Source organism: Hydra vulgaris, chromosome 15 (genome assembly GCF_038396675.1).
Source record: "Hydra vulgaris chromosome 15, alternate assembly HydraT2T_AEP".
NCBI classification, from domain to species: Eukaryota; Metazoa; Cnidaria; class Hydrozoa; order Anthoathecata; family Hydridae; genus Hydra; species Hydra vulgaris.
This window is the reverse complement of record NC_088934.1, coordinates 36769364-36786565: the sequence shown is the minus strand read 5'-3', so window position 1 is coordinate 36786565 and position 17202 is coordinate 36769364. Positions and strand designations below refer to the sequence as shown.

Here is a 17202-nt window from a genome sequence, read left to right as displayed (position 1 = left end):
TACGGAAGGTAAATTTGCGCATGTACAACTTCCGCAATAGCAACTTGAAATACGGACTATAAAAATGCGAAATTTTCGTAAGTTTTTGTTTACTGCAAACAAACCTAGATTATACCAAGAAAGTTAAGCGTTTTTGTCTCGTTTTCAACTTCAATTGCGTATTGTATTGCAGGATGTTGTTGATTTAAAATATCTTGGAATTGTTTTGCTAGTTTGATGTTAGGAAATCTTGCATGGCTATCGTCAACGTATCTTAAAAATGATTTTAGATTAAGTGAATCTCATTGTTCCAATAAAAATAACATTGATTTAGGCAAAATTCTATGAGTTGTTTTGTTTCAGGTATACTTAGTTTTGTTAATTTTTACATGATAAAATGTTTTTTAATTGTTCTAAAAGTATAAAGGCTTCAATAAGTTATAAGAAAGATAGCCTGTTATTTTACCAGGGTTTTTTTTGTTTGTTAATGAGTTATCATTAAAATTGTTTTTTCTTCATGAAGAAAATCGTGCAATATGTAGTTGTTCAACTTTAAGGAGACAAAATAGACACAATATTTTTAAACCAGAAACTAGTGCAGCTGATTCCGAAATCATTTTTCAATACCGGTATTTTGGTACTGAATAATTTCAAAATTTGAAATCGATTTTTATTCTCTTAAACACGTGTTCTACGTTAAAGCGAGTGACGCAATGCTGTATTTTAAATCAGTTCTGGGCATTAAAAAAAAAAAAAAACGCACGGAATCTCATATATATATATGAGAGCATATATAGATGAGCTTTTCCGTTAACGAAATAAATTACGTCATTAAATACGAAATAAATTACGTCATTCTTATTTCGTCGCGTTGGTTTGAAAAGAAGAAGTTGGTTAAAAAAAAAATCTTTAATTTTTTTCTTAATGTCAATCAAAATTATATTATTTTTTCTTTTATTTGTTTGTGTATTCTTATTTTGGTTGACATATAAATATACATAAATAATTATTTTTATTTAGACATTAAAAAAAAAAAATTAATTTGCTGTTTCCTAATATAAAAATCCTAAACCACTCAAAGGAGTGAAAAAGAAAATTCTTCATTCTTATAAAAATAAATTATTCTAATTTTAGATAACTTTTCAGATTTTATATATATATATATATATATATATATATATATATATATATATATATATATATATATATATATATATATATATATATATATATATATATATATATATATATATATCAGAGGCGTAATCAGCGGGGGCCCGGGGGGTCGTGCCCCTCTTTCCTAAAAAAAAAAATTTTTTATTTATAATTATTAGGGAAAAATATATATGTAAAATAATTTTAGCGAATATTTTATCCCCTACCTCCTTTAAAAGAACCATAGACTCCCCTAATATCAAAATTGTGGTTACGGCTCTGAATATATATATATATATATATATATATATATATATATATATATATATATATATATATATATATATATATATATTAATATATATACATATATATATACACACACAAACAATACAAATAGGTTGATTGATTTTTTTTGTGAAATAAAATATCATTGGCTTCTTCACAGTTTAAGGAAAGTTTGTTTGCTCTAAACCATAAATTGAAGTTTTTCAGTATCATTGGTATACATTAATAGCAACAACTGCCCAAGATTGATTCCTAGAGACATCACACTTAATATCCAGAATAGGGTAGATTAGGGTATGAATTAATATGCGCTTTAAAAGAAAATTGGAATAATTTCGAAAATAATTACTATTTATCCAAAACTTTCGCGAATAAACAATTTATAGGGATCACTACTTATTATCTAAATAGATATTTATTTGACCGTACTTGATAATATGAGCACTGTAAATTAGCTCAAAATAATAACATTAGTTAAGTAAAGAAATACAGTGGGAACTATAGAAATGTCGAATAAAATAATTCGTTACTTTCAAAACCATTAAAAGATCAAATTTTAGGCTACTTTTTATTGAAACAATTTTACTTTGTTTTACGCACCAAAAAAAAAAGGAGAAAGAAAAAAATTGATTTTTTATTTTTTTATTTTATTAAATCAAACCTTAAAACAATGAAAAGAACAATAAAAACGCAATATTTTTGAAATTAAATTGCAGAAGGATATTTAGTATTGTTAAAATGATAAAATTTTTTCTACTATGTTTTGCTTTTACTCAAAAAGCAATTAGACCACTACATTTTTAGGACTTTAAACGAGGAAATTTCAATTAAAAACACCGAGTAAATTGAGCATGCCCATTTTTGACAATGCAGTCAAAAAAAAAATATTTTAATGCATTGTTTCCCAAACAAAAAAGGAACATATTTCTAGCTAATAAATTTTTCTGCATGAAAAGTATAAAAATCTATACTTCAACATCAAAATTTCGCACCACATATTCTTTCATGTGTAATGATAATACTTTACCAACAAAAAAAATTTAATAGCGTTTTAATCAGACGAGAGCTGATAATTATTGTGTTTAAATTAACGCTAATTGTTCTGCTTCCTGTGATCATCACATAAAGCTGCAATTGAACTTCACTACTCACGTCATAGGAATCTTTTGGTATACTCATATTACCTAGAGGCTCATTATACTCATTTTCTCGTATTACTCGAATCTACACTACTTGTCTCTTTATTAATGACAATGTATCTTTTTTTTTCTGGAAAGATTTCAAGCGGGGATCATGATTTCGGGCGTCTAAAGCCCCATAAAATTCTTTAAAAAAGATACTCTTGTTGACAAGACTTTTTTTTATAAATGTTTCTTTATAAATGCTTTTTAAAATTTTTAAAAACAACCAAAAAGATAGATAGAAATCCAGATATACAGATAGATTGACATCCAATAATAGAGTTTTAATAAATACTTAAATATAGATACCTACTCGAATCTGAATATTTGCTTCTTTTTGTTTGTAAAGTCTGTAGTTTGTTTTTGTTAACTTTAAAGTTCGTAAAGTAACCAACACACAAGTGCCGACTAGAAATTTCTAACGTTACTTAGCAATCTGGTAGATTTATCCAAGAAATATTTTTTAAAGGTAGTTGGTGCAACCCTCCTACTTAATGAATATTTAAAAAAGAATTTTTTTTAAAAAAAGATAAGTAAAATATAACGACAAATCGCGTGTCAAGGTGCTAAATAAAAAATGAAAAATCTTACTGCGACAAAACAAAAAAAGTTGAATATTGCATTTTAATTTTTTAAGTGGTTCAAATGTTAGAATTTTAAATTGAAAAATAAAAAAAAATCGGTTTTCAATTGCAGTAATAAATCAATAATAAAAATGAACAACTAAATAAAACAAAAATGAGCAGTTTTAATAATTAACGGATATAGATGTAAAGAAATAATTCCTAGTTGTATAAAAAAATATATTAAAATCATTTTTTGTTGTTAAACTGAAAGTATTTTTTCATTTTTTCTTTTAGAAAAATGAGCGAAAAAAAGAATCGACGTAGTATATTTATATACAAGTTACATTGTTGCCTTTGTAACATTGCTCGATATTTTTTTGAAAAATTACATTATTCAAAATAAAGAGTTCAAGTCATAAAAAAAATGTTTCGATTTAATAGATACAGTACAATCTCTCTAATTCGAATCTCTTTAATTCGAAAACCTCCATAATTCGATTAAATGCAGTCGCCGTGAAATGCGTTTAAGAAAAATTAACTTTCTGTAATTCGAAAATCTCTCTAATTCGAACTTTTATTTTTCCCCATATAATTCGAATAAGAGAGATTCTAGTGTATCTTTAAAAATGTCTGATATCACGCATTTAAAGAATCGTAAAAATAGTATGCTCGCTACATTTAAAAAAAAAGGAAAACTAAACATTTTGAGTAAAAATTCTAATTTTTGTATAGACTTGTTCCATATAACTTAAGAAGTTTAAAAATCTTTACATGCCACTTTTTCTTATAACTTTAGTTACAGACAAAAAAAAGTGCAACTTATTGAAAAGATTTCAAGTATAAAATATCCGCCATGTTTATATAAATCGAATACCGAAAAGCATTAAGTTTTTACAAATTATTGAAAGGGGGTTAACAATTTGTAAAATTAGATGCTTTAAATATAATCACTCAAATCTATGTAATTAAAATTTCATAAACATTATTTCAAAACAAATTTGTTTATAATTGTCTCTTAATATTGTTTTAAAATTGTAAAATACTTTTAATTAAATAAATCTAAAAAAGAAAATTTATTCCCGTTCTTTGTTTACGAAAAAAATTGTTAATTTTTAAAAAACTGTTTACTAAAAAAATGTGTTTTATTTTTATTTATTTATTATTATAAAAATAAATAATGACGAGTAGCAAAAAATCGCAGCATCTTAATTTTGTTCCTAAAAAAGAAATTAAAAATGCTTGGATACTTTAACGAGAAAAAGTTGGTCATAATAATAACAAACTGCGTAGTTTTACTGAAAATGAGCTTGCCTAAGTGAAGAATGCTGGTAAGTCACAAACTAAATGTCCAACTCAATTTATTTCTTTATATATGCTTAAAACAATGGTACGGAAAAAACAATAAATAGTATGGATTTGATAATATTTTTTTTTTACTTTAGTCAAATTCGAAATGACTTTAAAATCAGATGACTTTAAAATCAGATGATACGATAAGTATGTGAATATAAAAATATTAAACATTCTATAACATCGGAAAAATAGAGCAGAAAAAGTCAACGAGAGTGTAGTCGCGGATGATGCATCTTCATGTATCATCTGAGCGCAGAATCTCAGCTCGAAAAGAGATAGATTAGGTAAATTAAATAACTTTTGGGTGGGAAATGCAAAGCAAAGAAAATTACCCTCAGTTTTCACGTTTTTTATTGTTTTATGAACTACTTCAAAGTTAAAATAATTCCCTTGTTTCAGGAAAAATTATTGCGGATAAAGAATGTTTCATTTGCTATCGCAAAAAGACTAATAAAGATAGGAACGGATGTGAAATGCTTATAAAAAGCGTAACGGAAAGTGCAGCAAACATGTTAAAAGAAAACGCTGTAAGTAAAGCTGGCATCCCTTGACTCATAGCTAGTATATCGGGCACAGAATACTACAAAATATTTTGTTCAAATTAAATCTTTGTAATTTATTATCTTTTTGAAAACAGGGATGGAAACTTCTTCATAAGAAGAACGAGCGGTACGTTTAACAAAGTTCCATCTGACCAATCCATTGAACAAACTATTAATCGTGATCAGAAATGCTAACGGGGAATAAAAGTTTATAGTACGTCTGAAGGAACCATTCAACGCTGGGTACTTACAAGTCATACTGTTTCAAAATGTATTTCAATTTTAAAAATTGACATGGGAATTACAACCAAAAAACAAACACCAAAAGATCTAAAACCAACAAAAAAGGTTTCAACAACGGATGTGTAGAGAGAGCTTTGATACTAATAACAAATTGGGGTCCTTTTGAGCAAAGAGATTCTTTAGTAAATATTTTTTCTAGAATAGAAGCTCCTGATGAGTTAAAAGAAAATTTGTTGAATGCACAATCCATCGGGGAAGCAGAGTTCCAAAGGTTCTTTAGAGAATGCATTCAATCTTCAACAGTTTATTTTTACGCTCTAATCAAAATGCGTCGTCTGCAAACATTTAACAATTTAAATTTGAAAAAAATGTATAGCCTTAAAAAGAAATCATTCACTATCTCAGCCAAACGAAGCATGTTTGAGAGATTGCTAGTTATTGCAAGAAGTAGAGAAGGCCTAACTTTGAAACAAATACTATGTTATTCTTTGAGTCCATAGGCGTTGGAATTACCTGATGGTAGCCTCGTCAAAACAAACAAGATGAATCTTCTTCGTAAGTTAATTTACGACTGTTACTATAGGTATTGATAAATCCTCTTATTCAATTAGCAGTTTAACTTGAAATAGTTGCCGATAGCTTGAACAATAGAATCTTCGGTGGATCGAGAGCATTTTTAGGAATTTGTTTTACAGGTTCCTCAAAGTGCTGCACATGTTTTTGATGAAATGACAATTCTGCAACAGCTTGCTAATATTAAACTCAAAACTTGTGGAGTTATTTCAGAATTTATTTTAAATCTAATTCTGAAAGGATTCACAATATATTTTGTGACAGACCAATACCAACCTGGCTCAATAAAATCATTCGAACATGCTCAAAGAAGTCAATTAGGTTCTCTAAATTTTAAGATTCAGCGGAGAGAACAAACAAGACCTACACAATGGCAAAAATATTTGCAAGATGCTACCAACAAGACCGAGCTTGTTTCACTCCCACTAAAAGATTGGTCACATACGGAAAGATTTGCATCACAGCTTATCGGATATGTTTTCCTATTATGTCACAATTTTAGAGATTAACACGCGAGGTCGGCGGTCAGGTTAGCAAATAAATTAATACTTTATTTTATTTATTTACTTAGTATAAGTTATTTCTATTTTTGTAGCGTATTTTATAAAACCATATTATACATAAAGGTTTCTAGCGAGGAAGTTTTATCACTGCACACAAGTTAATAAGAGGCTGATACAAAAGTGTTCTTGTGCTCTATGCACGCTGCATCTATTGGTTTCGAATACCGTTTGCATTCACACGGTTGACACATATATATATATATATATATATATATATATATATATATATATATATATATATATATATATTTGTATATATATTTGTATATTTATGCGCGCGCACACACACACGCATGCAAAAAAATTATATTCATAATTTGAAAAAAATATTAGCGTGACGTCATCAGTACCAAATAAGGGCCCAAGTTTGATCCTTTAAGCACTTTTAAAATTGCTCGTAGGTTTTTCTTAAGATGTTATTATTTATTATAAGGTTTTCTCGAGAGGTTATCTAACGTTTGACGTAAACATGTATTTTTTAGTTTAATAAAAAAGTATATATCAGCGTGACGTCATCAGTGCTAAATAAGGACCCAAATTTGACCCTGTAAGCACTTTCAGAAAGGCACGTAAAGTTTTTTTCTTTCAAGACATCAACCTTAAACTATTAAGTTTAAGGTTGATGTCTTGAAAGAAAAAAAGGAAAAATGCAATTTTTTATGTTCTTAAAAACAATATTATTTTATAAAGGAAAATAATATTGTTTTCTATCAATAAGAAAACAATATTATTCTATATTTTCTTAAATCCAAACGACAAAACTTTATAAATATTACCCCGATGTAGCTATTGTTGTCAATTGTAAAGAACATAGATTGTTCTGTACAAACGAAAAATTTTAAAACAAGTTATTAAGTCGTTTTTAATGCGCCGAACTACGAGCGACTCCAAACCAAGTAAGTGTAGCCTATTATGATATGACAAATTTCTAAGGTTCCTAATTTTCTTTGTAAATTCTTTTTGGACACTTTCAACTGATTTAATTGATCCAATTTGGTGTGGCGACCAAACTGGAGAACAATAATCTAAAATTGGTCTTATATATGTTGTGAAAGCTCTAACTAGGATATAAGGGTCTCAAGTTTTAAAACATTTCAAAACTAAGTATACTCTAGAGTTACCTTGACGGATGACGTTAAGGTGGTACAACACCAAAAAAACTAGGAAACTAAAATTTTTTTTGAGTTTTTCAATTTTGCATAAAATATGTGTCAAATTAATCGAAGAACGTTTAGCCAAAGTTTCAGAGCTAAATAATTTACCTTTCTTTAGATATGAGCATTTTATTAGAACACCATGTATCTTTTTTTCCTTAGCAACGGAGATACTAAATATTTAACATGGTTGTTAGGGCATTTTCTCCCTAAAATAAAGCTCAATTTTACTGGAGTCTTCAAGCTTTGTAAGCTTGATATCACTTCTATGTTTTCGGAATTGAAATTCAATTAAAAGTCATTGTTCTTAACCACTAAACACGTTTGTAACAGTTAACGAATTTAAAAGATTTGGAGTGTTATTGTTTGTTTACCCTTTGGATTTTTATTATATATATATATTTAAATTAAATAAAAGAAATGCCAAATAAAAAAATAGTACTAGAAAGAAGAGCAGAAAATAGAATGGGCTTAAACCATCTGATATTCTCAAATCAAAACCTGCAGATCAGGAGATTTCTTGTGTTAGCTCAAGAAAGTTAGATGCATCGTTCAGCTCCGATAAATGTGAATCTGACGACTATTTTATACTTATTAACTTTTTATTGTTAAAGAAATAAATTGCACACATTGTTTGCCCCAATTACTTTATTGGAAATTTGTTAATCAAAGATAACGTTGGTTCTCGCATAGGCTTTTGTCATTTACTTGAGATGAAGTGTTCGAAGTGTAACTTTTGTATAAATTTTAGAACTTCACTAAAGTCAAAGAATTCTTTAAACACAAATGAGTTTCCTATTGATACTGTTAAAAAAGAACTTTTATCTCTAGAATCACCATATGAGATCAACCTGCGAGCTGTCATTGGATTGCGAGAAATAGTCATGGTCATGAGTCGATGAAAACTTTTTCCTTCTGTATGAATCTTTATTGTTTGTTGCCTAATGGCTTTTATAAGTTAAATAAAACTGACATGTTAGTATACAAAATTGCTGCTGAGGAAAGTATGCAAAAAGCTGCTTTTGAAACCAAATCAATAAACAACCCTCTTGAAATAAAAGAAGTTAGAATTTCTATTGATGGTTCATGGCAAAAGCGAGGTCATAATTCGTTGAATGGTGTTGTAACTGCTGTTTGTAGTGATAAATGTATTGATGCAGAGATATTTACCAAACATTGCATTGGATGTAAAATGTGGAGATCTAAAAGAGGAACTCCAGAGTATCAGTATTGGTTGGTTGATCACCAGTGCGAATTGAATTACAAGGGTTCATCGGGTAGTATAGAATCTGTAGGAGCTGTGGCTATGTTTAAGAGATTTTTACAAAAAAATAAGTTGATATATAAAGAATATCTAGGAGATGGGGATACATCTTCTTTTAATTATGTAATAGTAGCAGATCTTTTCAAAGAGTATGGTATTATGCCTGTAAAACTGGAATGTGTTGGACATGTTCAAAAACGGTTAGGAACACGTCTACGAAACCTTGTCAAAGCCCAAAAAGGTACTAAAAAACTAATATCAGGCGAGGTAAACTCACTGAAAACTGCATTAATTCAATGCAAAATTTCTATGGTCTTGCAATCAGATCTAATGTGGGAAACTTGTATTCAATGAAGAAAGCAGTTTATGCCATACTTTTCCACTTCACAGATTTTCCTGATTCCAACACATGCCATTAGTTTTGTCCTCGTGGAAAATATAGTTGGTGCAAATACTGGGCTCTAAATCAAAAAAATTATAAACCCAAATCTACTATACCTCTGTGGATAAAAGAATTTTAAGTTCTTTTATCCACAGAGGTATGGTAGGTAAATAGAAAATTTAATTCTACCAATAATTATAATAACTATATGCTAACGAGGCACTTAATGGACTTGGGCTCGTGTACCAAAAAGAGTTTTTGTTTCTAAATCAACACTGGAAATAAGAACGTACTCAGCTATTTTAGCATACAATGATGGTGCAAAGGGTGTTATTAGTGTTTTTAGACATTTTGGTTTACATGGTAAGGTATCAAACATTTCAGTGACTTCTAAAAATAAAAAAAGGATTAGTCAAATGAGATGCAAGTCATCAGAGAAGGGGAAAAAAAGAAGGAAAACTCTTAGAGCCATCAAAAAAGGTCACCTAGATGAGGAGAAAGCAAAAGAATGTAATGACAGTTATGTTTCAGGAGGATTTTAAATTAATATTGTAAATAATTTATCGAGAATTTTTCAAAGCTCTTTATCTCAGTTCGCATTTTTTCGTTTTTGCTTAAATTTCAAAACACAGTTTCTTGAGTTAGCATTGTTCATTTGATCAGAAATTTTCAGTACTTGCTCGAAATACCTATAAAATTCATTTAACAGATGGATTTTTTTTTATGAATAGTAATTTTAATGACGTTTTAGAGAGTCAGATCTCTCTAAAACGTCAAAAAATAAATAAAATATGACGAAAATCTACATAACTCATCATTTACTTTGATATTTAAAAAATCTATCTGTTAAACGGAATAAAATAGTGTTTAGAGTAAGTGTACAAAATTTCAGGTCATATGATGATGGCTAGCCTTAGATATTATGTTTTGAAATTTAGTCCAAAAAGGCATTTTTTGATCGTTTTTCCACCATTATGGTCCTAATGCTAATTTTTTTTAATTGCTAATTAAAAAAAATTAGCATTAGGATCTTAATGGTGATTTTAAATTTCAATTAAATCCTAATTGCTTTTTTTTATTTAAATTATTTGAGTAAACTGTATTTAAAAGCATTTGTATTTTGGAGGTCTATTTCATTTTTTTATTTATTTGGTGTTGTACCACCTTAATAATATGTTTTTTATAATTAAGGTTACAGTCCATTGTTACTCTTAGGTCTTTTGGGTTTGAAGACCAAGCCAAAGTACACTCATATAGTTTATATTTAACCTTTATAACTTTACATAATGAGGGAGGTATTCTAAGTGCAAAACACTTACTGCTAGCAATTGTTAGTAGCCAAGTTTCTGCCCATAGTACGAGTCTACTTAGAGCAACAACTAAATATTGGCTTAGATCCATGTCTCGGTATGAACTATATAACTTTAAATCATCAGCATAAGGTTTTATACAACAATCCGTATTATTAGTTATAGCAGTTAAATCATTAACATATAATAGAAACAACGAAGTTCTTCTCAAGCTAACTAACTCAATCTTTATTAAGTTTTGGTTATGATGATACTTCATAAAAAATTTGGCTGCATAAATTCATGCATTATTATAAATTTTTAGCTACTAACACGTAATCTTTTTTTTGCTCCAATATTCTAATAGAGGGGTAGAAACATTTTTGATTTTATTTTCCTATACTACCATGGTATATAACAATCTTAAAAAAATTCAGTTAAAGTTATTAATTTTTATAGTTTTTAAAACAATTTTTGAGTCGAGAACTTTTGATGCAATTGGCGATTTTTAACAACAAATTTTTAAGTATTATTGGAATCGTTTTATTTATTTCCATAAAGACAAATTTTCTATTTTAATCAGTTATACAAAAAAGTATGATATGAATAAGATTATGGTGCAAAGACAAAACTAATTTTATAAATTTACATAAAAAAAACATTTATCAAAATACCAACTTTTTTAAAATTACTATCTTAGTTTATTAATATTAATCATAATAGTAGTCAGGCAAATCAACATCACTGTTTTTTAAGTCTTAGTAATAGTTAACTAAAAAAAGTTCTTTTTCTTCGTCTGTCTTGGTTTCCTTATTGATCTCTTTTTCTTCGTCTACCTCTTCTCCTTTATAGGTCTCTTCTTCTTTATCAGTCTCTTCTTCTTCAACATGCTTAATTATTTGGTTCGTTATTTTCTCGACTTCATATTTGGAATACAAAATGATCTAACACTTGTTAGATCATTTTGTATTCCAAATTTACTTTTTTCTTGTAAATCTACCAGCGAAAGCATTTTACTTGTGAATTTAAGCATCTTAGCCATTGCATTATAACTGCTTTCAATTATTTTTAAAATAATAGGATCACTTGTTTCCAAACATTTACTAAGCAAATCTCTGCTTGCCAATATTCGGCTCATTTTTCTGTAATATTTATCTCTATATTTTCTATACTCTTTGATTCTTTTCTCAGCTGGATCTTCTGTATAAAATATATAACTCCATAATATAAAACTCCATAAAATCCAAACAATCCTGGCAGATGAATATTTGGCATGACTTGAACGCTGTGGACCAGTAGTTTATGTACTGAAACTGGCATGAAAAACCGATTGTAGGAAGCAAAACCTTTCAAAAGTTGCTTTGCAGTAGGCTTCAAATGTGGAAAAAATGATCTTTTCATTTGAGTTGATGACGCTCAATATAGTGTAGAAGCTGCGAATCATTTCAGCATCGACTCCGGTAATCTGGTAATTTTAAAATGCTATTCGCAACGTATTACCTTCATTAGTTGTGCCGTCACCACCTCCATTTGGTATGTCAACAAGAAGACCTAAACGTTTTTAAAATTCAATTTGAATGCGATGTTTTTGGTCTGAAGCCAATTTTTTATGATCTTGATCTCGGATTTGCCAAGTCTTGAAATCAAGTCGAAAAGCAGTATGAAGTATGCATTCAAAACAACAAATTATAATATTTATTAATAAAAAACATTAATTAATATCAAAAACCTCTTGTTTTTTTGTTTTAGTCATCGCATTATGCGTCGCAAAGCAGAAATAGGATTTTACTTTTCTGAAAAAAATTCAATTTTTTTATTTAAAATATTTTTTTGATCGATACAAGTTAGTATCAATTGTGGCCTACTTAAATACACGGCCAGACTTGTTGCTAACATATTCGAAAAACAGTAGGCCAGTTTTCACAATTTAATTATTGCTTATTGAAATAATATTTTTCAAATACTAAATATATTTCAACAAAATATATAACTTGAGAAAAATATATAGGCAAAAAAAAAATACAGCTATGGAAAAACATAACTTATCAAAAAATAAAACAGTTTTAATAACAAATACAAAAGCAAAACTTAGTCCACCATAAATTAGCTTTAGAAAAAGATGACAACTATAGATAAGCAAATCAAAACAAAAATTAAATATACAGGATCCAAACAAAAGTGCATCTATAGGAAAAATAAATATTTTAAATTAAGGTTATTTTTTGTTGTGTCAACTTTTAATGGCTTCTACTTCATCTTTTTGAATTGAAAGAACTGATTGTTCCCTTTAGAACTGATTGTTCATTATTACAAAATATATTAATAACAGTTGTGTGAATATATTGTCTTTTTGTATCTAAATGGTCAGAACACATAAAACAAATGTTATTTTTTAACAGTTCAAGTACAGCTAAAGCTGAACTTTTCAATTTGTTGGAATATTTAGTTAATAATAATTCTGTAGTGATGTCTAATATGCAAAATAAGGAGTAAAATATTCTATCATGTGTTTACTAGGTTCAGTTAAACCTCCCTTTCAGACTCTAAAGGGGATGTTTAACTGAAGTTAAGAGTGTTTCCATATAAATCTTCTCAAGTTGAAACTATTTTCATACAAAGTAAAGATATTTTGTTAGTTTGAAGAAGATCTTGACAAAAAGAACATTTAAATTTGGTTTTAATTTTTTTTTGTTATATACCCAGCAACATAAATAACAACTTCCTTTAAACTTACACACTGAATTATTATCTCCTTCTAGTAGATCACTAAAATTGCATCTGAATTATCACGTCCCACCTTGTAAATTACTAAATTGCAGCTGAATTATCACTTCCTCCTTTATTGTTCGCGCCAGTTATTGTCTGCTGTAATGAAATAGGGTTTTTATGTCCCACTAGCAACATTTGTTTGCATTCAACGTGATTAAAGTGTTATTTTTTACGGTTTCATCTTTAATTATTACGATGAAATTATATTCACAAAAGGTAGTAAAACCGACTCTATCAACGCAATCTGCAATAGCACCAATTTCTTTTTTTAACATTAATGTGTTTTTTAGCATACATCAGGTGTATGTTGTTTTATCTCAGTAATTGCTGAAGCTGCGTATTTCAGCAATCAGTAAAACGTTATAGAGAAGCCATAAATCCGCAATATATTGTTTAACTTTCTAAAGAAAGTAGTCAATTAAATATGTTATTAAAAGTAACTGTTGCGAACCGTGCATTTATATTGGCTTTAAAATCGACTAAAAGATCAGCCGCATTTTTGGCCTTAGTCGCGTGTTGTTGTTTTTTAAACTGAACGTTCGCCTCAATGTCTTTTTTGAGAAAAATTCAGTTTTATCAGCATCAAACATTTGAGCCAGCCAATATTCACTGTTTAAAAGAATTTTTGTTAAACCCTAAGAATACTTATCAGCTGGTTATTTATCAGTTGAAGCAGTTTTGCCACATGTCTTCAGATTATGAAGTTCGTATCGTTGTAAAACCTGATATTGCTTACATTGCTTATAGAAAGTTTATAACTTTTTGTAATGACCCGTATTCTTTATCAAAACGTTTCTTGAACGAAATGCTTATTCAGCGATTTGTTTGTAGAAAATTTACTAGGTTTATTTATCTCATTTGTATGTTTTTGTATGTCTTTTATAATGTTTTTTTTTATACAAATTCTTAGCAAAGAGCTTTGGATCATTCACCATTTTCTAATTTTTTTTATTTGTAGCCCTAATTTCTAAAAATGTTATTACCCTTTTTGTTTATATATTTTTTTTGTAAAATACTTCTTTAAATAATTTTTACCTTCATGTTTCAGGAATGAATTTACTATGAAGGACCTCATTTTCTATTGATTTTAAAATTTGAATTTATAATACTACATTTCTCTTAATCCATTTATTTGTTTAAATTATTGCTGCTGAGAAAGAGAGAAAATAGCAGCAACTCGAAAAATTGTATAATTCAAATGAGAGGACTTGATTATATAAATCATGCTGTCATTTTGTTTTCCTTACTGAATAATTTTTTCAGTTTGATGCCATTATCTACTGCTCTATTGATTTGTTATTAACATCTAATTATAGTCTTTTTTTTGTACTTAACGCATTCACAGGTGCTGCTGAATTGTTACATAGATCTCTTTACAAGACTTTGCTGTATTAGCTATGAACGTTACCCATACCCTTAAGTGTGCTTCTGTTATACTCTTTGCATGTTCTACCTATTTTTCAGTCGATGTAGCAGCACTCCCCACGTGTTCTACGTATTTTTCAGTCAATGCATGTAAACAGTAAAAAAATAAACTTAAAAAAATTTAGTATGCATTTTTTTTGTTATAAAATTCTAAATGTTTTTTAAAAAACTCCTGTCTATTAACATGTTTTTTCGTGGATTTTTTTAAAATTGACAAAAATTAATTCGTTTCTTTAACTTAACTGTATGAGTTGACTATAGCAAAACTTAACTAAAATAAAATAAGGTAAAAAGAAAACAACAAAACCATTTAATTTAATCAAATAAACAATGATTATAAACATAAACAAAAATTGATTCACTTTATCCAATTTTTGATTCAAAAGTATATTGTTTTAAATACAAGCACAAAACATTCTGTATTTTTTAAATAAAACAAACAACAGAAGCGTTTGTTACATAGTTCTATTGACTTTGAAATTTTTAATTTTTACTACTTTTTCACCTGCTACTACCTTAATTAAAAAAACTAGGGATGATCAAAAATAAAAAGCATTGTCATTACTGCTTTACCACAATAAATAATCGAAGTATCATGAAAGCAGTTTTTCAATTTTAAAAAATGTTTTAAGAACGTTTTCAATTAAAAAAAATTTTCAATTCAAAAAAACTTTCCATTTAAAAAAAATTTAAAAAGAATTTTAATTTTAAAGAACCCATTGACCTTCAGACTGAAGCTCAGCTGAAAATAATCAAGTTTCATCCTCGTTCTATAAGTTATGCAGGATCCTCAAAATAAAAAGGAAGATTTCAATTTTGTCATGAGTTTTATTTTACTTGAAAACATAGTCAGTGTATTGTAAAAAAATGAAGAATTCTAAATTTTATATATTTGCACTTTTTGTTGTTGTTGTTGTTGTTGCATTTTTTGCATTTTTCTCAAAATTATTTTATTTTGTGGGAGCGACGCGGAACACTAAACAAAATTCATATATATTTGCAATATGGCACACTTATATATTGTTTTAGTATCTTCAACGTACAAAAGGATAACTTCTACTGCTTTTCTAATTTCTTACTTTTTAAAGATTTTGCGACCTTCATAGCCGCATATATTGCCCAAAAAAACAAAAATGCAAATAATTTATTGTGTTTTAGAACTAACTTAAATTATTTAGTTTGGCTGGATGATAAATTGCGCGTACAATGACACGCGCAATATATCAACAGCAAAAATTTCAATATAATATAAGGAATGAGTGCTTAAAAGTCCTTGTTGTCCATTACCTCATTTTAGGACCTTTAATTAGAAACGAAAAAAATTATTTTATTTGGTTTTCTAATGGGATATTATTTAATGTGAGAAAGAGAATCATTTGTGAAAGATGAAAATTTACTATAAATAAATTTTTTTTCTAAATACTGAACTACCACCTTAAATTTAAATTTTTAAGTACAATAGTAATGCGTTTTTTTCAATGGAATCGATAAACATGTTGTTTTGCGGTGATGCAGTTTTGTTATATTAATTTCTATTTTAAATTAAAAAAAGTGTTTAGAGTTTGCTTTAACGGTTACCGTCAGGTCTTCTTAGAGCACCAAAATAATAATATAAAAAAAACAACTTACTATTTACCAAGACACTAGAATAATACAACTGTATTATTGTTGATTTTATCGTTACAAAATGTAATTCATTTTAAGTACTTTGTTTTATAGATGATTACTAATATGACCAACAACTTTATTTAACGTTTCAATCAAAGTTTTAATTTTAAAATATTAATTTATTTTATTTATTTCTAATTTTATCTACATATAATATACTTTTCGATTAGTTGATACGGAATATACACCTTTTTTCAAAATGCCTTAAAATTCAAAATTGAATTTAAAATAGTAAGCTAGTTAAGATGCCTATAAACGTTGATGAATAAATATGAAAAGTTAAGGTGATAAACGTTGTTGAATAAATATGAAAAGTTAAGGTGATAAACGTTGTTGAATAAATATGAAAAGTTAAGGTGATAAACGTTGTTGAATAAATATGAAAAGTTAAGGTGATAAACGTTGTTGAATAAATATGAAAAGTTAAGGAGATAAACGTTGTTGAATAAATATGAAAAGTTAAGGTGATAAACGTTGTTGAATAAATATGAAAAGTTAAGGAGATAAACGTTGTTGAATAAATATGAAAAGTTAAGGTGATAAACGTTGTTGAATAAATATGAAAAGTTAAGGTGATAAACGTTGTTGAATAAATATGAAAAGTTAAGGTGATAAACGTTGTTGAATAAATATGAAAAGTTAAGGAGATAAACGTTGTTGAATAAATATGAAAAGTTAAGGAGATAAACGTTGTTGAATAAATATGAAAAGTTAAGGAGATAAACGTTGTTGAATAAATATGAAAAGTTAAGGTGATAAACGTTGTTGAATAAATATGAAAAGTTAAGGTGATAAACGTTGTTGAATA

At 27.8% G+C, this 17202-nt stretch overlaps 1 protein-coding gene across 1 annotated transcript in view; it reads right to left on the bottom strand.

Annotated features, from left to right (window-relative positions):
* The window catches only part of LOC124810260 (uncharacterized), a 28691-nt gene extending 25604 nt beyond the window's left edge, over window positions 1-3087 (bottom strand). The window contains exon 1 of the mRNA XM_065819004.1: window positions 2917-3087. The gene's annotated coding sequence lies outside the window, so the exon portion shown is untranslated. The remainder of the gene's footprint in view (window positions 1-2916) is intronic.
* Window positions 3088-17202: the final 14115 nt, after the last annotated feature.